We start from the raw sequence: 21,809 nt of genomic DNA, 5'->3' as shown, positions 1-21,809 counted from the left end.
CATGACTCTGCCTCAACACTATCGAGAACTTTTCCCTGTGCCAGTGTCCTGTGTCATCTAATTCCACCCTCGTGGTCATTATACCAGGTTACGGGATTCAGAAAGTGTCTTAGCTCGTGTTGGAACGAGAGATCTCTTGATACTGAGAATAAGATCTTCCGCGATGCAGTGTGCGCTACGGCACATTTCTGTGATGCTCTCGCTCTTACTTAACAAATCCGTGTCGAAATTCGAAACACTTCTTTGAATCAATAGTCTCATTTGTTAAATGTTCTACAATCCACTTGTTTTGTTTTAATGTGAAGCTAACATAGTTTAATGTGTGATTTGCTGGCACTGTGACAAAATCCGCATAAGGGTCCCATTTTCCTATTTTTGCATATAGAATTAACTCTGCAGATAACTGTGCCTAAAACTATCATGATCGCAAAAAGTCTTTATTAGGAACGCTTTCAAATGTTACTTTCTCGACACAGATGTGCACAACTTAAGATGCTGCTGTATGGTTTCTGATTTTCACAGTGGTGTCAGCAATATAATTAGCCTGGAGATGCGCAAGGAGACGAAATTAGTAAACAGCTAAAGCTTGATGCAAAGTGATTGTTCCAAAAATTACGCCCTGATCAAGGAAAATCACTTCCCACAAAGAATCATTTTTTAATATTTTCTGTATCTTACGATAGACCAACTTAGTAAGGGTAGAAGTCAGACGAACATCCCAGTGATTGGTGCAACGGGAAATTTATCGGCGACATCCTTTGTGAGTACGTTTCACAGCCTAAGTATTTTTTCTGTTAAACTCAGCCCCATACCTGACTTCTCCACGGTTAGATGTAGCGCTTATAACGGTTTTCATCTCTCCAGACCAATGTTACAAGATGGTTGCGAGTGACTGCAAAGACCGATCATCACTCTAAAATCAAAAGATATCCGCTGCTCCTCTGTTTACGGCCTTTATATTATATTTCTCCTTGTTGTTTAGCTGATAGTAAGGAAACAGTGTTTCCTGCCACACTCACCATCAACTTGTTCTCCAACATTTCGTAACCTTTTCTCACGACGTGAGAGCCCTAAAAACAGTGTTAAAAAATCTTTTAAAATTTTTGAGCTTCTGGATTCCGCTTGTGGCTGCTAATCCTCAATTATTATGAGATGAAGGTACAAACGGTTTCGCGATAATGAATCGCATCTTCAGATTAATTTGGCTGGATTCCCTGTGTGATGGTTCATAATTATCTAAGGTTATTGATGGATCTTTCAACAACCATTGGATCTGATGTTGCCTAGATATGTGCCTTATATAACTTTTGGAGATCGTATTGGTATAATCGCTTGATGTAACCACACCAAATTAACCTGAAGATGCGATTGATTATCGCGAAATCTGTTGTACCTTGATCTCACAGTAACTGAGCATTAGCAGTGCTACAAGCGGACTCTGCAATTTTTTAGAAGATTTTATCACGAAACCTTTTAAAAAACCTTTTAACTATGAACTGATTAAGCTGCGGTTGGCCACAAAGAAAATTTGTACTAAAGACATTGTCTACCAGTTCCTTTACATATATTCTGAAATTTAACGATTAACTCAGAATTCGTTGTGGTACATCACACGTTACTTTCAGGTTTAACGACTCCAGTTATTGATATATCAAAGAAAAGCTCTGCCTCCTGGCCATGATAGGACAGTGTGGACCGACCAACCGCCATGTCATCCTACGCCAGTGACGTCATCGGATACGGTACTGATTCAGCAAATCGCTCACCCGGATGCTGTCGGCTTTCTTGACCTTGGAGCCACTGCTCCACACAGAAATAGTTCCTCAGCTCGCCTCACGTGGCTCAGTGCAAACCGTATCAGTTCTCCCAGCAAGGAGAAATCCCTGGCAGTACCAGGAATCGAACCCGGATCATATGCTTAGCAGCCAGATACACTGACCACTGTGCATCTAAGAGTGACAATGATAGGCGTAGGAGAACCAGAATCAGAATCTTAGGTTAAAAGACCTTTAGAAAACTTACAATCAAAGAAGGCAGAAACGACAGATAACATTCTTGCAAAATTTCTAAAATCATTGACGGAAATGGCCACCAAACGACAATTCACGTAGGTTTGTAAAACGTGTGAAACTGACTATATACCATCATACTTTTGGAAAAATTTATTCCACACTATTCCAAAGATAGCAAGGACACATAAGAGCGAGAAGCATCTTGCAGTCGCCCTTACATCTCACGAATCCAATACACAAAAATGGTTCAAATGGCTCTGAGCACTATGGGACTCAACTTCTGAGGTCATTAGTCCCCTAGAACTTGGAACTAGTTAAACCTAACTAACCTAAGGACATCACAAACATCCATGCCCGAGGCAGGATTCGAACCTGCGACCGTAGCGGTCTTGCGGTTCCAGACTGCAGCGCCGTTAACCGCACGGCCACTTCGGCCAGCTCCAATACACAGCAGAATGGAAAAGAAAATGGTGGAGCTGTTAGGTGACGACCAGTTTGTCCTTAGGAAAGGTAAAGACACCCGAGAGGGAATTATGATGTTGCGTTTGATAATGGAAGCACGACTGGAGAAAAATAAAGACACGTTCATAGGATTTGTCGACCTGGAAAACGCATTCGACAATTTAAAATGGTTCAAGACATTCGAAATTATGAGAAGAACAGGAGTAAGATTTAGCGAAAGACTTAGTATATAGCTTTTACAAAAACCAAGAGGGAACAAAAAGACTAGAAGACCAAAAAAGAAGTAATCGGATTAAAAAGGATGTAAGACGGGGATGTAGCCTTGCGACCCTAGCGTTCAATTTATACATCCAAAAAACAATCGCGGTAAATAAAGAAAGGTTCAAGATTGCGATTAAAGATGAGGGTGAAAGATTATCAATGATAAGATTTGCTGAAGACAATGTTGTCGTCCGTGAAAGTGAGTAATAATTTCAGGACCTATTCAATGCAATGAACAGTCTAATAGATACACACTTCAGAATGAGACTAACCAGAAGAAAGACCCAAGTAATGAGAAGTAATAGAAATAAGATCAGCGGTAAACATAATATCAGAATTAGGGATCACGGAGTAGACGATATTAAGGAATTCTGCAACATAGGCAGCAAAATAACCCATGATGGATTATGCAAGAAGGACATATAAAGTAACTGAGAGCTGGCGAAAAGGGCGTCGTTGGCCAGGAAAAACATACTAGTATCAAACGTAGGCCTTAATTTGTGGATGGAATTTCTGGTAACGTACGTTTGGAACACAGTATTGTATAGTAGTGAAACATGGACCTTGGAAAAACGGGAACAGAAGAAAGTCGAAGCAGATGTGGTATGGTGCCACAGACGAATGTTTAAAGTTCACTAATAAGGTAAGGAAAGAGGAGGTTCTCCGTAGAAATGGCGAGGAAAGGAACATATGGAAACACTGATAAGAACAAGGGACAGAATGATATGATCTGTTAACAGATCAGAGGATACCTTCCATGGTACTAGAGGGAGCTGTAAGTAAAGACTGTAGAGGAAGACTGAGATTGGGATACATCCACCAAATAACTGAGAACTTAGGTTGCAAGTGCTACTCTGAGATTCGTGGAGGACTGCATCAAACCAGTCCAAAGACTGACGACGAGAACAAAGACGAACTGTTCACCAGATTAGTCACTAAGCACGTGGTATCGTATTGAGAAACACTGTTTCTGTAGGTTGAAGTGGATCCCATGCAGTTTCACCACACGGCTTAATGATACATTTTGTCTCGTCCAGCTAATTTGTTTTGAAAAATCACAACGAAGTTGGATGTTTCATATGTGATAAGGTTTCGAAAAAGCAGCCATTTATGGAATGAACTTCAGAGTGTAACTCACGCTCTCCTAAGTTTCGTCACAGAAATACCACCGTAAGCGCATCTGGAATTGGCTCTGCAGTCATTGCATGTTCTGTTATTACTACTGTTTGAAGCCAGGACCTCGAAACATTGTTGAAGTCAGTCACCGCGAAATTGTTCTAAGCGGAATCTATAAAAAGTTGACATTTACTGTTCCAAATGATAAATCATCAATCTCTTAACTTAACTGACTGACGATATTTTATTTTATTTTGAAGTAGACTACCTGACGTTTGAAAATGACTTGTCGGTTAGTAGTTGCTAATGCAAAGGAGTTTTGATAAGAACTGCCGATACTGAAGAAGTCATGAATGAGTAAATTTTCTAACGACTGCTTTACAGTTTTTCTATGTAGTCAAGATAACCGCTTAAACATCTTATTCTGTGTCAGTCGCTACGAAAATACACGTTCTTTCATTTTCTGTTTCAGGCTCCTTTGGGAGTTGCTGTTCCCACTGGTGACAAAGTAAGTAAAAAAGCTTTTTTCTAAATAGTAGATGATGTAAAGTTAGCAGAATGGTATCAGTTGCGTAAATTTCACATATGATAGATCCTAAGTACATCATGATTTCCCCATCATATGGAAATTTGAGAGGTTGCTTGTGTTTCTCAGTAACTTAAGAAACCTAAAAGAACTCCGTACCAAAAATCTGAATAAAAATGAACTGGAAGGTAGGAACTACAGCATTGTTTATTAGATGTGAACTCGTACAGTACAGCAAAGATCAACAGAGAAGGAAATGAGACCATTAAACTATCCTGGAATACGCCTGAAGTATAAACATACGCCACGCGACAGCTAAATTTCCTACAACGTAGCGGAGAGGTCACTGTGGGCGTCCACAGCTTAGATACATCATAGAAGTACGTTAATTTAAAACAAAAACTCTATTAACATCTTCTAAAATGCTTTTTGTAGCGGCCTTAGCTGTTAATAATTCCTTTATTACACGAACGATTTCGCAGTGATTTACTCGCAACCTCAGACGTATACATCTATGAAAAGCACATTGAGAATTAGAAAATATAATAAGGGTAAAAAATAATACAGTTAAACGAGAAAGATTGATGAATAGTTGCTACCGTAACTAAGATGGGTAATTAAATATACACGATCTCCCAAGTTCGAATGGCGCTAGAATTGTCAGAATGACCCCATGTTAAATTAGTTTTTCTAGTATCTGTTCATCTATTTTTCTAGTTCAATTGCCTTACCGTTTACTATTATTATACTTCTTAGTTCTAATTGCATTTTTCATTCATGTGCGTATGAATCGAAGTCTGCCATCTGCTTTACCTACGACTAAGCCAATGCGATACTTCCATTTCATATCCCTAAAAACTGTTACAGTCAGTCGTTTCAATCGTTTCAGTCGTTTATGTAAGCTGACGCACTGATACTATAGTCATAGGATTTTTTTTTAATAGAGAAGTTGCCGCGATGACGCTGCAGAACGTTTAAAGCAAGTTGCCAATACCTGCATCACTTTCAAATTTTACGAAGATCTCACAGAATATCTGTACAGCTTTTTTCAGACAATAGTTTACTATAGATAACTGTTATCCACGGGAAGTCTTAGATTACTATTTATATTGACTGCAAGATCATTAATGTACAACACGAACTGCGAGGATCCCGACACACCCCTGATGCACTACGCTGGTGTGACTTCCACACCTGTGGACCACTGTCCATCGAAGATAACATTCAGAGTCCTCCCCAACACGAGAATCCGCAATCCGGCACTAGTTTATCGCCATCTTATAAGAAACAGCTTTTCTGCTATTAGCAATTTCACTGATATTACAACAGGTTTAGTGTCACAATATTCCAAATAAGTATGAAATAGATTAATGTATACATGTCATCGGATTATTGTTAGTAGACTGCATTGCAATATAAAGTTTTCTTTATTTTAAGCCTGGACATGGACACGGACACGGAGATGGACTGCGATGACGATGTAAAGGAATTTCAAGAGATGCCGGAGAACGAAGAGGACGCCAATGCAGCTGAAGAAATGTTGGCAATCAATGTAAAGCTGAGTTTTTCGGCTAGTTTTGTAATGCCAACACCGAAGCTGTTCAGTTTAATGGACAGCTTACTTCCATTTGAAATAAATGGTGATTAGCGTTTAAAAAGTTTTTTTCTATCCGAGTAGTTAAGCATTCTCCGTCCATCGTCATCCACCATAGCCGAGGTTGCTGTCGCATGCCTCTGCTCGTCTCAGAGGTTCGAATTCTGGTGCTGGAACTAAAATTCAACTGCAGTATTTTACCAGTAAGAGTAGGAGATATGGTACAAGGTTCCTGATTACCTGCATTACGTTCCAAGCCTTCTTTTATTGTGACATGAAAATGCGCCACCACACCTAAACTGATGACAAGCTGTTCGAATCCAAGGCGGCATAAAAGGAAAGAGCCTGCCTCAACTAACGGGAGAGATAAACGTTAATAGGCCATCGGGATCTCAGATAAATTCCCTATTCAGTATTAGACCGTGGGAAGCCGTGCACTAGTTTCATACTAGCAGGGGACCACTCATTTGTATGGACACTGTGGAAAGGTCGTTGGAATCGCAACACTAACAATGAAAAGGTGCACTAAATATAAAACGAACATGTATTCTGAAACTGGAACTGAACAGAGCAATATTTAACTGAGTTCAGCCTTTGTGCAGTCACAGGGACTGCACATATAGGGTGATTCAACTGACTCTACCCATTGGTTTATGGAACCACCAGTGCCTTCAAGTACCACACACAAGATATTCCTATTCTCCCGCCCAATATATATCCAAACTGTTTGTCGGACACAAAAAATGAACATGACCCTTTTGTAGGAAATATAATGCAATTAAATTTTGTAATGGGATACGTTTTCTCTAGAGTACTTAGTTTTGGAATTATTCAAGTGTCGCGTCTCCCCACCGCACACTTTTTGATTTTATATGCAGTTTATGTTGCATAACATTTCAATTAACTGTATATTGCTTACTGTTGCGAGTACAAAAGATAACATGCGATTCTCATTATTAGTTTCTGTAGTTGAAAAACTTCAACTTTGTGCACCTCGAACTGTTATGTGGGGATAAGCACAACACTAAAATATTTCTTGCTGTGAACGCGTGATCTTTAATTTGCAAACTATGTCTTGATCAGACCTGTTAGAAATGGAACACGGTATCATTACTGTAACTAATTATTATGAAATTAAACATGTCCTTCTCTACCTTCATCTCTGAAATGCACTGAAAATTACTCTTGTTTACACGTACAGAAGTTACAGTGTGGTATGTTCGCTAAACATAAGAGCTGCAGTGGATTTTTTTAACATATGAACACTACTGATCGCCACGACTAACACAAGAGCTTGAAACAAGAAATGAAATTTGATTTTAATATTATTATTAGCCAGAACTGGTTTCAGCACAGCAGCAAAGACAAAGAAAATCACACAAGTGAAGTTTTACCACTCTGATTTACGTAAATTATTTACGTCACTGAGATTGTAATAGCAGTTGCCTATGTCCACCTGAAAATGACATAATAAAATCCACAATTATCCTCTGACGTCTCCGGGAAACTGAAAGAAATACTTTTAATGCACCATTACCTGCCTGCTTAATTGTGGGAAAACTGCTTTCATTCAATTATAATTTGAATTTGCCGCGGTAGCGGCTCCCGCGATCGCGGCGCAGCTCTCCTTCATGAAAAATTCTAAATATGCTGAAAACGGCTAAAAAATGTGGAATGAAATACTGGGCAAGCTAGCAATAAATTATTACAAGTATTTTTAACAATTTCTATATTCAAACATCAACATAAATTCAAAGTACACACTTTTTTATACATCAGCCTCCAATGGCGTCTTTCTCGAACAAAGAACAAAAGAAAGCTAACCAAGCATTCAAGCGAGCGTCACAGCCTCTTACAACTTTAACGGCTACAAGAAGACGGAGAGAGTAACATTTAAGCCTCCACTATTTATAATCAATTCAGTACGCTAATAAATATATTTTTTTAATTTTTTCAATTATAATCGTCTGCTTCGATTTCCACACTCGCCGATCACAGACGTTATTTGCAAAACATAGACACATAAATATTGCACGAACACAAAAATGAAAAATGATTATTTTCTTTTTTACAGACCCTACATAATAGACACCTTTTCATACAGAAATGAAATAATAATATTATAATAATAATACAGATGGCTGCACCGACAGCTAGGTCTCGCCTAATAGCTCACACAACTGGCCTCTTCCTTTCTGCCCCAGAAGTTCCCTGCCCTGTCGCCGCTGCAACCGTCAGAACTGACCTGTATTTTTGTATGCAACAAGAAGACACTCCGTTGAAAACAGAATCTTTAACATTCGCCGAAATATATCACCAATAATTAGTTCGTCTTAAAATTATTGCAGGCAAAATCTGTTTACAGAGTTAGGTTCCTCTGTATGTGGAAAACTACTATTATAAAGAGTCTTTCCTCTCTGTAATTACTTTACAGCTTTAATTCATGCCTGAATTTTTTAATTGTTTCAAAAAGCATTTGACACGTAAATTATGGATACAATAGCAGTTTGTTCCTCATCAAAAAGTCCCGAAGCTGCCACCTGATTTAGTATCAATTCATAATGTTCGATTTCATGGGAATAGTTCTGCCCCGCGGCCGTGATGTAATCCAGGACGAAGGTCACCATCGGTCGAATGTCATCTGTAAAACAGATGACATTACGACTAACACTGACCTTCTTTCTGTCATATCGATTGATTAGCTGCGGAATCATCCTTTGCTTTTGGTATTACACGGCCGCCCACGTACTCGTCACGGCATGCGAGGGTTTGTAAGGCGATGTGTTACATACAGGGTGTTACAAAAAGGTACGGCCAAACTTTCAGGAAACATTCTACACACACAAATAAAGAAAAGATGTTATGTGGACATGTGTCCGGAAACGCTTAATTTCCATGTTAGAGCTCATTTTAGTTTCGTCAGTATGTACTGTACTTCCTCGATTCACAATCAACATGTGTGGGCTGTCGAGACTCCACACGCAATTGTGCAATCACGTCAACACAGATTTTCTGTGAACGTTTGGGCAGGCATTGTTGGTGATGTCTTGATTGGGCCCCATGTTCTTCCACCTACGCTCAATGGAGCACGTTATCATGATTTCATACGGGATACTCTACCTGTGCTGCTAGAACATGTGCCTTTACAAGTACGACACAACATGTGGTTCATGCACGATGGAGCTCCTGCACATTTCAGTCGAAGTGTTCGTACGCTTCTCAACAACAGATTCGGTGACCGATGGATTGGAAGAGGCGGACCAATTCCATGGCCTCCACGCTCTCCTGACCTCAACCCTCTTGACTTTCATTTATGGGGGCATTTGAAAGCTCTAGTCTACGCGACCCCGGTACCAAATGTAGAGACTCTTCGTGCTCGTATTGTGGACGGCTGTGATGCAATACGCCATTCTCCAGGGCTGCACCAGCGCATCAGGGACCACACTAAACACAACCCATCGTAGCCGTCGCAACAGGTAAACTTGCACCACCACTCTCACACCGCACAGAGAAGTGCCATTGTGTGCGGAGGAAGAAAAGCCTCTCGGAGTAGTTGGTTTAACGACTCCTAACATTACCGTAAGATTCTTCTTTCTGTGCTCAGAAGACGAATATTTTGTGCGTATCCAGTCTGATCGGCTTAGCCTCACTAAAGTAAACACCAGAAAACGACTGGTCCGTTTCTCGTGCCACTACGGTCATTACGGGTAAAATTGGTCACTGAAACTTGAAGAATTAGTGTAGAAACAGTTGCACCGGTGCTAGTGTGATTAACTCTTAATTTCACTTTATTAGTAAATACTGTCAACCTCAACAGTATTCCCATCGTCTTCTCAAACTGGAGTGGGATAGAAGCTTTGAGACTCCGAAACGACCTATAGATGGACCGGTTAAGGTTAGTAATGAAAGTAATACCGAAAATTAATATGAGGAGGAAGAGCTCCTTACGACCACACAGATTAAGTAAATAATGAACACATGACTCAAAAGGACACAGATGAACGGGCTAGAATTCTCTAAATTATCGTGATTTTCTGAAGGGAATGTGTGATATTCACATGTACAATGTGATCCAAAGTATATGCACACCCCAAAACAATACATTTTTCACATGAGGTGCATTGAGCTGCCATCTACTGCCAGGTACTTCATATCAGCGACCTCAGTAGTCATTAAACATCATGAGAGAGCAGACATCGAACGTGGTCCGGTGATTGGGTGTCACTTATGACATACGTCTGTAAGCAATATTTCCACACTCCTAAGCCTCCCTAGGTCCACTGTTTTCGATGTGATAGTGAAGTGGAAAAGTGAAGGGGACGTACAGCACAAAAGCGTACAGGCCGACCTCGTCTGTTGACTGACAGACCGCCAACAATTGAAGACAGTCGTAATGTGCAATAGGCAGACATCTATCCCGACCATCACACAGGAATTCCAAACTGCATCAGCATCTACTGCAAGTACTTTGACAGTTAGGTGGGAGGTGAGAAAACTTGGATTTCGTAGTCGAGCGGCTGCTTGGATGATTGAGCAGTAGAAAGACGTTGTGTGGAATGACGAATCATGGTACACAATATGGCGATCCGATGGCAGGGTGTGCGTATGGCGAGTGCCCGAGGAACGTCATCTGCCAGTGTGTGTAATGCCAGCAGTAAAATTTGGAGGCGGTAGTGTTACGGTGTGGTCGTGTTTTTCATGGAGGAGGCTTGCACCCCTTGTTGAAGAGCAATTTGGGGATGGCGATAGCATCTGTGAACACGATCAGGCAACTTTTCTTAATACACGGCCCGTAGTGGTGTGGTTACACGACGATAACATCCCTGTAATGGACTGGCCTTCACAGAGTCCTGACCGGAATCCTATAGAACACCTTTGGGATGTTTTGGAACGCCGACTTCTTTCCAGGCCTCACCGACCGGCATCGATACCTCTCCTCAGTGCAGCACTCCATGAAGAATGGGCTGTCATTCCCCAAAAAACATTCCAGCACATGACTGAACGTATGCCTGCGAGAGTGGAAGCTGTCAACAAGGGTGAGGGTGGGCGACACCATATTGAATTTCAACATTACCGATGGACGGCGCCACAGTCTTGTAGGTCATTTTCAGCTGGGTCTTCAGATACTTTGGTCACATAGTGTATATTAGAGTCTTATTCTCTAGATGAGAACTGAGAAGGAAAAAATTATCTAACATAGAATCATCATCATTACGAGGTTTGTCCAGAAAGTAAGTCCTGATCTCTCGCGAAATGGAAATCACGGTGTAAATCAGAAATGTTTTATCTGAGACAGTTAGCTGCACCTTCCAGCTACTTGTCTACATAGAAGCCGTTCCAGCTTAATCATTTGTCGCAGCGTCGTACCAACTTTCCAACACCCTCGTCACCGAAGACAGCCGCCTGGGCTTCCCGCCGCTCTGGCCTGCAGCTCGTTGACTGTGCCAAAATGTCTTCATAGCCAACTGTTCATGTCAGCGGAGATGAAAATCTGAGGGAGACACGTCCGTGCGGTATGGTGGGTGTTCCAATACTCCACATCGAAAACGCTACAGCAGCGTCTTCATTGCCTCTAGTCTGCGGCCGAGACCTGTCATGAAAAACGAAATGCATGTTGCATGGTCGCATGAAATCATGCAAAATCTCTCGGCAGGTACCCATACTTTGGGGTAGACACTGTTTTCTGGCATCTTTTCAATATCACTGTGCGCTCAGAACTGCAAAGAGCGAAGTGGAGCAATCGACAGCCTTACTAGAGACACTGCCCAGCACATCTGTATGAAGCTTAATCGGATTTTAGATGTGTTTTCCTTTACCGTGAGCGATCGGAACCCACTTTCTGGACAACTTTTCTATTTTAACACACATAAGATCACATGTTTGGCTTTCCCCGGTTATATGCTTGCTTACAAACGTGTGTGGAGAGCAGATTATAACATTCTTTTACTAAATGCGTAGGACTCTTAAGAAAACCTAAAAGCGACTATGGGTGCATGTTCTTCAGCAGGAGAACAGTAAAACGATTTCGAAAGTAGCAAACTTTCAGTTTAGTTGTACTAGGACTTCCCTAGAAACTACGCGTTCCACCTTAACAAATGCATTGCTGGAGGAAGACGCAGAAATGATCAGTACCATCCGATGGAAATAAATTTCAGACATACTCCTCCTAGAAATAGATTCGCCACTGACCACCTAATAATATAACAAGTCGAAAGGGTGTCTTATGGGGAAACAGATGGACACTGAATACGTAGAGCCCAAAAACAAGAATAACGTACTAGCTTCCTAGGTATGAAGGAAGTCATTCGCTTTGCAGAAACAAGTTGTAGGTAGCAGTACACCAATGTAAAAAAATTATAGTACCAGTCTAAATATTCCATTTTCCTACAAGAACACTATCGTGATCGCAGTAATTACCGAGAAACTTCATTTCTGATCACTGAACAGAGTATTTAGAGATCTACAGTGACATCTCCAAATCCATACGTAATAGCAGAGGGCGCCGAGAATTCCTGTGTCGAGCTCTGGTTGCAAATAATTAGTTTCACATCCTACTGAAACTTCTAACTTTCTGGCTAAATCCAGTGTTGTAGATTTGCACTGCATAAAGAGTAATACAGCAAAAATATTTAATTCTAATGAATTGCAGGTTTAATTCCAAGGTATGCCAACCACAGACAATTCTTCTAACCGACATTAGTAAAACCATGATGAAAATAACTGACAAATATCAAAATTACACAGCTGCTACCATACATATATTTTTGAATAGGTGTCGGGTATTCAGTGGAGTGGCGTCGCCTAAAAGGCGCGATATTTCGACAAGACGGCTTCTTGCCACTTCAGACGTTCCTGATGACTGTGTAATATCTTCTAGGTACGGCCTTTTTGCACTCCCCATCCCTCCCCCTCCCCCCCGCCACCCGCAGCTTCCAGCCAGCGCCCCGGGGGGAGGGCTTGGTTCTGTGGTGGGGGAAGTACGGCGCTGGGTGTCGATCGAGAGCGTTCAGTAGCGGCGCGGCCGGCGCTGGGCGTGGATCTCTGCTGGCTTGGCAACAGTGCCTCTTTGCCCTCTTCAGATGTCGTGACAGGGGCAGACTTCAACGTAGACTATCGCTGTGCTCTGGTCAAGCCCAAAGGCTGGGTCCCAGGCCTTACATTATTGCAAACTGCTGTCATTCATTAGTCCGTCAATCAGCCGGATCTCTACAGCTTGTTTGAGAAACCAGTCCCAGAAGGTGTTGGATGGTTGAAACAAATTGGTGTCGTCATAATTCTTAGTATGTCCGAGGGAACTGCAGTGCTCTTCCACAGGGAGCTTTGTTGGCTGAATGTTGTCTGTATGGCATTTATGCTCACTGAATGTCTCCTTACTGTCCAGATAGTCTGGCTTACACACATTTTCACATACTGGCAATGGATACGGTAGATTCCCGGTTTCCTGAGTCCTAGGTCATTCTTGACTGATTCTAATAAGGTTTTGGCTTGGTTGGCGGGCGCAACACGCACTTGACGTTACGTTTCGGGAATATTCTTGCCGTTTCTGCTGATGTGTTCCGGACGTATGAAATAACCGCCGTCGCAACTGTATTACATTCGTCCCCAGCAGGCTGTGATCTTGACTTCTTTGGTTTTAAGGCTGTTGCTGTAACCGTTCGTTCGAAACATACTGGTGCAATTCATCTGCGAAATGGTTACTGTCCGAGAGTCCGTCTGATTAGTTGGGTGGTAACGTGCTTGCCTCCCGTGCAGCAGCCCGGATTCGATTCCCGGCCGGGTTGGAAGTTTTCTCTGCTCGTGGACTGGGATCATTTCATCCTCACCACCGGCGCGCAAGTCGCCCAATATGGCGTCGACTGAAATACGACTTGCGCTTGGCCGCCGAACTTCCCCAACTGAGGCCTCCCGGCCAACGATGCAATACGCTCATTTCCTCGGTCCGAGATTCCGTGTGCTCTGTGCACTAGTGGGAAGGAGAATTGATAGCTGGAGCTATCCAAGTACCGATCTGTATGACAATATGACTGTATATGACGGTTTACTGTAGACGATGTGACCTAGCGTGCTGTCTCATTTTAGTTCGACGAGCACATCCAGAAATGCAAGTTAATGGTTTTCATCTGTCTCAGTCGTGAATTTGATGTTCTGGTGCAACGAATTTGGTTGTTGCAGGAAGTCCTGTAGGTGGATTCGTCCATGTGACCAGATTACGCATGTGTCATCTACATGTCTAAAAGAGCACTAGGGTTTTGTAGACAGCCGACTGCAGGGCTTCTTCTTCAGATGCCTCCATAAAGAAATTGGTCACCACTAATGGTAGTGGGCAGGCATTCACTACTTCGTCTGTTTGTTCGCAATAATTTCTATCGTACAGAAAGTAGATTGACCTAAGCACCAATTCAAACACTTTTGTTAACGCTGGACCAAACTTTTCTCCTATGATGTTAGGCAATCTCTTAGCGGCACCCTTGTGAAGAGAAAGTTCTGGAGCGTCTAAATGAAATCCACCGAACTTCGTAAGCGATGCTGTCATTTACCTATAAAAGGACTGAGCATCGTTGTCACGTGTTTCACTAATTCGAATGCTGGTGCGCCACTGTTGCTAACAACTGAACGAAGAAGAATTTCTTGCTTGGGACTTTAGGCAGCCCGTAAAATCTGGGTGACGTAAACTAAGTTTTTTCACCGTCTTCATGTCTAGGAATATGTATTGGAGAAGCTCGCCGATCTTCCTCTTCATTCGTTTGGAGAAATCGTCTTCAGTTTTCCTGTATGTGTCGTCCTCTAATAATCGATCAATTTTTGTCTGTAAATGTGACGTGGTAGCAGGACTGCAAATTTTGTTTTGTCTCCAGGGAGAACGACCGTCTCAGAACCCTCTCGTAGCCGCTTAAAGTGCTTTCCGCTCTTCCTTGGAAATGCGCGTCTTCGGTGGAACTGCCCTGGTTAAGTTCAAAAATGGCTCTGAGCACTATGGGACTTAACTTCTGAGGTCATCAGTCCCCTAAAACTTAGAACTACTTAAACCTAACTAACCTAAGGACATCACACACACCCATGCCAGAGGCAGGATTCGAACCAGAGACCGTAGCGGTCGCGCGGTTCCAGATTGTAGCGCCTAGAACCGCTCGGCAACTACGGCCAGCCCTTGTTAAGTTCAAATGGCTCTGAGCACTATGGGACTTAACTTCTGAGGTCATCAGTCCCCTAGAACTTAGAACTACTCAAACCTAACTAACCTAAGGACATCACACACATCCATGCCCGAGAAAGGATTCGAACCTGCGACAGAAGCGGTCGCGCGGTTCCAGACTGAAGCGCCTAGAACCGCTCGGCCACACTGGCCGGCGTATCTTCTTTACCTCGTCAGGGATGCGATATTCTGCTTCCAGAGCAGCAAAATTTTGCTCCTTAAATTTTGATGTTTAGCTTATTGATAATCTCATTCTCGCTACTCTTTCTAACTTAGCTTTTATATGTGCTCAATAATTGTTATTCCATCCAACAAAGCTTGTAATTCTTCCTTATTTTCACAGAGGGCAGCAATTTCATGACATCAGGGAAAGTTATCACTGATTTACTTTCACGTTTCGCCCTGAATTTTAATCCCACGTCAGAACTTTTCTTTTTATTTCATCTAGCCTTCTTTTATAGATTGGTTGAACAGTATAAGAGAAATAATGCGTCCTTGGCTTATGCCCTTTTTTAGCCGTTCGCTTGTCTCTTATTGTTCGTTCTAGGGTTTCGTAAATAATGCATATTACCTTATTTTCTCTAGTGCTTATCCTTATACTTCCAAAGACATGACACGCCTTGCACCATTTTAAATTGTCGGTGAAGTTTTGAGTCGGGAAATCGTATTAAAATTTATTCATTTTGCTTCTGTCTTGCTTTCGTTTCTTAGTGCAACATCTGGACTCCTTCGCTGCTGCCGTTGGCGTGTCCTAAAGGAAAAGTAACTGTCTAATTGTCGTTATCTTTCCTCAGTTTTCTTTTGAATTTCTACATACATTACTCTGATTTTCAACCTCGACACTTGAGCTGTGAGAGTTCTTTACATTTATCTACTCTTCTGATCTTATGAATTGAGGGGTTTGGTGCAAGAAGGAGGCAACAGTTTGTGGCAAATTAAAAAACCTTTTAAAAATTCAGTTTTCACCAAAGCGAAAGAAATTGTAGCCTTGTTTTAGGCTATGGGGTATCTAATACTACTGACGAGAATACACACAAATGCATGCACTCATGTACGTGCAATAGGGTTTTGAATTTTGTAGCTGCCTCCGTTTTGCTCAAAAGTGAATGAAAAACTCTTTGTAGGACCATTTGCTTCATAATTAATCATATTTCAGTTTAAAAAACATTTATTAATGACCTCTTAGTATTTTGAATTTGTTTTTGAAACTTGTAATGTGAAATATGAGGGATAATTTTATAAACTACGGATTTGATTAGACCTCTGAGCTAGTCATCTATCAAGTTTTTTTTAACTCACTGTTGCTCTCGAAAACATTTGAGCATGCTCTCGCACAAACCTCTTGCGAACTCTTGAGTTGAATACTGGGTTTCAAATATATTCGATATCGAGACCTATTTTTCGTCCTAACACGCCACCAGAAAGATCCTTTCCTTCGTTGAGGCCTTAAACATTCTGTTTCTACCCAATCGATCTCTTCTCTACGTTTGACAGAGGAATTACGTTCTTCAAAACTTATTTTGACATTCTGTATGCTGAAGCTCTCATTCCGACACCTTTTTCTTTTCATTTTATTCCCATTTTTACTGCATCCATTTCACTTTAGCTTCGTTCCAAGCCTATTAATTTCATTTTGGGACTTAAAATTTAGTATTCTTTTCGTTTCCTTATCATTTTTCTTTCCTTCTTCTATGTACCTAGGTTTCTATGAAGGTATCTTTCTTGTTCCTATATTTGTCCGTTCAGCTTCTTATAACTCCTTTTTCTTGCCGGTGTTTTTTCCTCCTCAAATGAACTTCATGCTGTGGTATTCATTATCGCTATATCTAGAGCCTCAGAGTATTTCAAAAACACATCCATATTCCACAGTACTTAGCATCCCAGTTCCTTGCGCATTTATTCTTCCTGGCGATGATCTTAAACTTCAGACTACTATTCATCAGAAATAAACTTTTATTTCAAACTATATCTGCTTTTAGCTACTCCTTACATTCCAATATCGGATGTCACAATATTAGTCTCACCAAACGGTCATCGAACTGCTATCTTCCAATGGCTCTACGCCTTTTGTCAAATTACGTCCCCTTCTTATCAAATGTTGTCAACCATTAAACACTAATACGGCAATTTCCCTTCAGCAAAATGATACAATAAATTTAAAAACAAAGACTGCTTAAACAAATCTAACTTTACCATGTCAAGTCCGAGAAATATCATAAAACACGAATATGTAGTTGTTTGCCGATGGAAAATAAAACCTCCTCCTCGTTCGATTACCTGTATTCACGCAAGAACCTTGAAATGAAAATGATTTACAATGGCAGCAGGCAGGACTATACAAATTTCACGGCCTTATATATATATATATATATATATATATATATATATATATATATATATATATTTTTTTTTTTTTTTTTTTTTTTTTGTTTTGTCGATGCGAAGATCAAGAAGCATGTTATTACTGTATTTGGATTTTCAAAAATTTCAGGATGATGTTAACAATTATAATGATCACCCTACTATGCGCCATTGGCCTGTATTAAGTTCCAAATCTCGTCTCACTGTCTTGGGACGTGTGATCATGTGATACGTCTATCGCCTGAGGGCGATAAGCCGAGGTTCCTCTCGGTGCGACTCGAGATGGCTGGCTACTTTCCGATACTGGACTTCACCCTCCCCCCTCTCTCATGGTCATGTAAATACAAATAAGACACTCCAATATACGTGCACGCATTAGAGCCAGCTGCACTCATCATACATGCTAAAAAAGCAGTTGTATGTAGAGCTAGGAAACCCTTTCCAGTTAGGTGACTGAACAACTCCTCGGGGTCTTCCTGCCAACAGTGTTCTATGACTCTTATCTTTCCATACTGCTAAGATTACACATCTAAAGGCGTCGACACGACTGAATCAACGGCGCCTGTTGCGTGCTGCGTACTCCACTGCGTGTTCTTCCATTAACAAGACATCAGAAAATCATCACTTTGCAGAGTTACGTGAAAGTCCCTGATGGAATTCTGGGTGTCATAATGATCTGTCGGCGTTGGAATCTTGCTTCTACATGTCCTACATAGATAGTTAGAATCGTAACAGACGTTCCCGCTATGAAAGTAAAGTGTCAGGTTGCATCGTCTGGAGGCGGTATAGCAACAATGCGACCAAACAGCATCAAACCATCATCCAACGCTGCGTCTTTAGTACCAAGAGCACCCGCACAAGATTTGCCAGAGCAGGGAGTTATTAGTGCCCGATGGACTGTCTTATCTGAAAGTTACTCCAAGTGCAGTATTTCAGCAGGACAGTTTTCAGATACACGTTTGCTGGACCTTGTCTCGAATGACAGATGAGGAACTCACGCACTTCCGTTTCGAATTCTTGCTAGCGACCTTTGAATGTTACATACAGAATTTGGATACCTTGTTTTAAATTCCAAATTCTCCAACTAACAGCCGCAGAATAACTAATAAATATTTTGCAAGAGATGTAACCTATTTATATACACACAACTACCCACTAAATTACTTAATGAGCAAGTCACCTAAAACACAAAAAATACAACGAAAACTTTATTGAAATTATCAATCAAGAAAAAATACACACATCAAAAAAGTTTTGCATCACCCCGGTTCCCAGAACTCCTGAAGATAGACGTTGACTGTGGATAATTTATCACAGACGCAGTCCCTTTGACTGTTCAGAGATGTCACTAAACTCGGCCAAAGATGTAAACAACCATGCATGAACAGCGCCTATAGACGGAGTGGGTCCGACAGCCGATCAATTACAGTCATTCCACCAGGAAGGAGATACACGGCTCGTGTTGTCTGTAGTTGAACCACGCCTAGACGGTCAATACCGCGGTTCGATGGCGTCCGCATTGTTACTCTGTGCCAGAAAGGGCTCTCAACAAAGGAAATGTACAGATGTCTCGGAGTGAACCAAAACGATGTTGTTCGGACATGGAGGAGACACAGTGAGACAGGAACTGTCATTGACATGCCTCGCTCAGGCCGCCCAAGCGCTACTATTGCATTGGATGACTGTTACCTATGGATTATGGCTCGGAGGAACCCTGACAGCAACGCCACAATTTTGAATAGTGCTTTTCGTGCAGCCACAGGACGTCGTGTTACGACTCAAACTGTGCGCAATAGGCTGCATGCTGCGCAACTTCACTCCCGACGTCCATGGCGAGGTCCATCTTTGCAACCACGACACCATGCAGTGCCGTACAGAAGTGCCCAACAACATGCCGAATGGACCGCTCAGGATTGGCGTCCCGTTCTCTTCACCGGTGAGTGTCGCATATGCCTTCTACCAGACAATCGTCGGAGACGTGTTAGGAGGCAACCCGGTCAGGCTGAACGCCCTAGTCACATAGTCCAGCGAGTGCAGCAAGGTGGAGGTTCCCTGCTGTTTTGGTGTGGCATTATGTGGGACCGACGGACGCCGCTGGTGGTCATGGAAGGCGCCGTAACGGTTGTATGATACGTGATTGCCGTCCTCCGACCGATAGTGCAACCATATCGGCAGCATATTGGCAAGGCATTCGTCTTCATGGACAACAATTCGCGCCCACATCTGGCACATCTTGTGAATGACTTCGTTCAGGATAACGACATCGCTCGATTAGATTGGCCAGCATGTTCTGGGATAGATTGAAAATGGCTATTCATGGACGACGTGACCAACCATCCACTCTGTGGGATCTATGCCGAATTGCCATTGAGGAGCGGGACAATCTGGAGCAACAGTGTCTAAATGAAATGTTGATAGTATGCCACGACGAATACAGTTACGCATCAATATAAGAGGACGTTCTACTGATTATTAGAGGTACCGATGTGTTCAGCACTCTATACCACCAACTCTGAAAGGACTCGCTGTATGGTGGTACAACATGCAGTGTGTGGTTGTCATGAACAATAAAAAGGGCTGAAATGATGTTTATGTTGATCTCTATTCCAATTTTCTGTACAGGTTCCGGAACTCTCGGAACCGAATTGACGCAAAACTTTTTTTTGATGTGTGTGTTTGATTTTTACATCTGATTGGGAGCTGGTGTCGAGTGGAAGGACACTGAGCGAAATTTAAAACAATTTTTTAAAAAAATGATGTTATACAATCCGAGAAGCTACCTCCATAACTAATTAAATTAATTTCCAACTGTTGGTAGCCACTACATAAATTGGAGAAATTGAATGAAATTAAAAAGAAAAATGATTTTTCGAGAGCAACAAAGAAAAATGTTCAGATCGCTCTGAGCACTATGGGACTTTACTTCTGAGGTCATCAGTCCCCTAGAACTTAGAACTGCTTAAACGTAACTAACCTATGGACATCACACACATCCATGCCAGAGGCAGGATACGAACATGCGACTGTAGCGGTCGCGCGGTTCCAGACTGTAGCGCCTAGAACCGCTCGACCACTCCGGCCGGCCGAGAGCAACAGTAAGTTAAAAAAAATCTTGATAGATGCCTAGTACAGAGATCTAATCAGATCCCTAGTTTATAAAATCAAAAAACATATTGAAAATACTAACAGGGCATTTACATTAGCCATCCACTATCACATGTCCTTTGCTTATATTTATAAGGAAGTCCACTGGTTCCAAGCAAGCGGAATAACTTGACAACATTAAATTCAAAGTATGATACAAGCGAGGCTTACAGAGCGAAGCAACTTCTCCTTCTTTACTTAAGAGTGCCCGGCAGTCTCCACTAGAGACAGACACTCTCAGTAAAGGTATTTATCGTACCCAGTCTTCTTTAGCTCGACCCACTTGAGTGGGATGACTTAAAGCATTCGTGAATGAATATGTTTACATGTCACATAGGATAACCAAGATGGCGACTTACAACGCCCATTTCCCGACGCAACATTGTAATGCACATCGTACAGAGATAGCTTTTTCAAGGAGCAATCTTCACGGCCCCAGCCTATATTCAATCCCACCGAATCCGCAGGGACGAACAACGCAACTTAAAGCAGCGGGCTAAGGACACTGTCGACCACAACGTTACGCCTTTTACTGCAGCTGCTGTCAAACACACCGCTCAACCGCCCGTCACTTCGAAGCGCCTCCTAGCCGCTACAACAGGGTTAAATGCTGGTCCACAGACGTGCCCTCTGCAGGCGACAAACCGTTCCAGAAGCTATTCCAGACAGAGAGGCCAATGACGAGCGGGAACTATCGATACCGAAACGGGCCGCACGGTAAATTTTTGAGTGAAGTAATAAATGGCCTTTTTGCCATTTAACTATAGCTGCGCAGACGACATTGTTGAACGGGCAAAATCAGTGCTTGCAGCATTTATTAACCCGACATTATCCCACACCACAGTCCTAAACTGAGACAATTCAAAGCTTATTTATGCCGTGTTCTACTAGAAAACCGTATGCCGGAGAGGTCGTGAAAGTATTGCAGCTTTGGTATTTATTCATCTAACCAACAAGATCACTATCGCCATCTTGCTGCAGATTGGCGGTCTTAAGAACACCAAAAAGATAGCTCCAGAGAACTTACTTCACTGTAGTGGCGACACCAGGTCAGTCATGTGAATGAATATATTGCATGGGGGCGTAATTAAAATGCAATAATTTTAGTAGTTGTATGTCCGGTTACGAAGTCTCGTAACC

Source organism: Schistocerca nitens, chromosome 5, assembly GCF_023898315.1.
Source record: "Schistocerca nitens isolate TAMUIC-IGC-003100 chromosome 5, iqSchNite1.1, whole genome shotgun sequence".
Lineage (NCBI taxonomy): Eukaryota > Metazoa > Arthropoda > Insecta > Orthoptera > Acrididae > Schistocerca > Schistocerca nitens.
Note: the sequence above shows the minus strand (reverse complement) of the source record.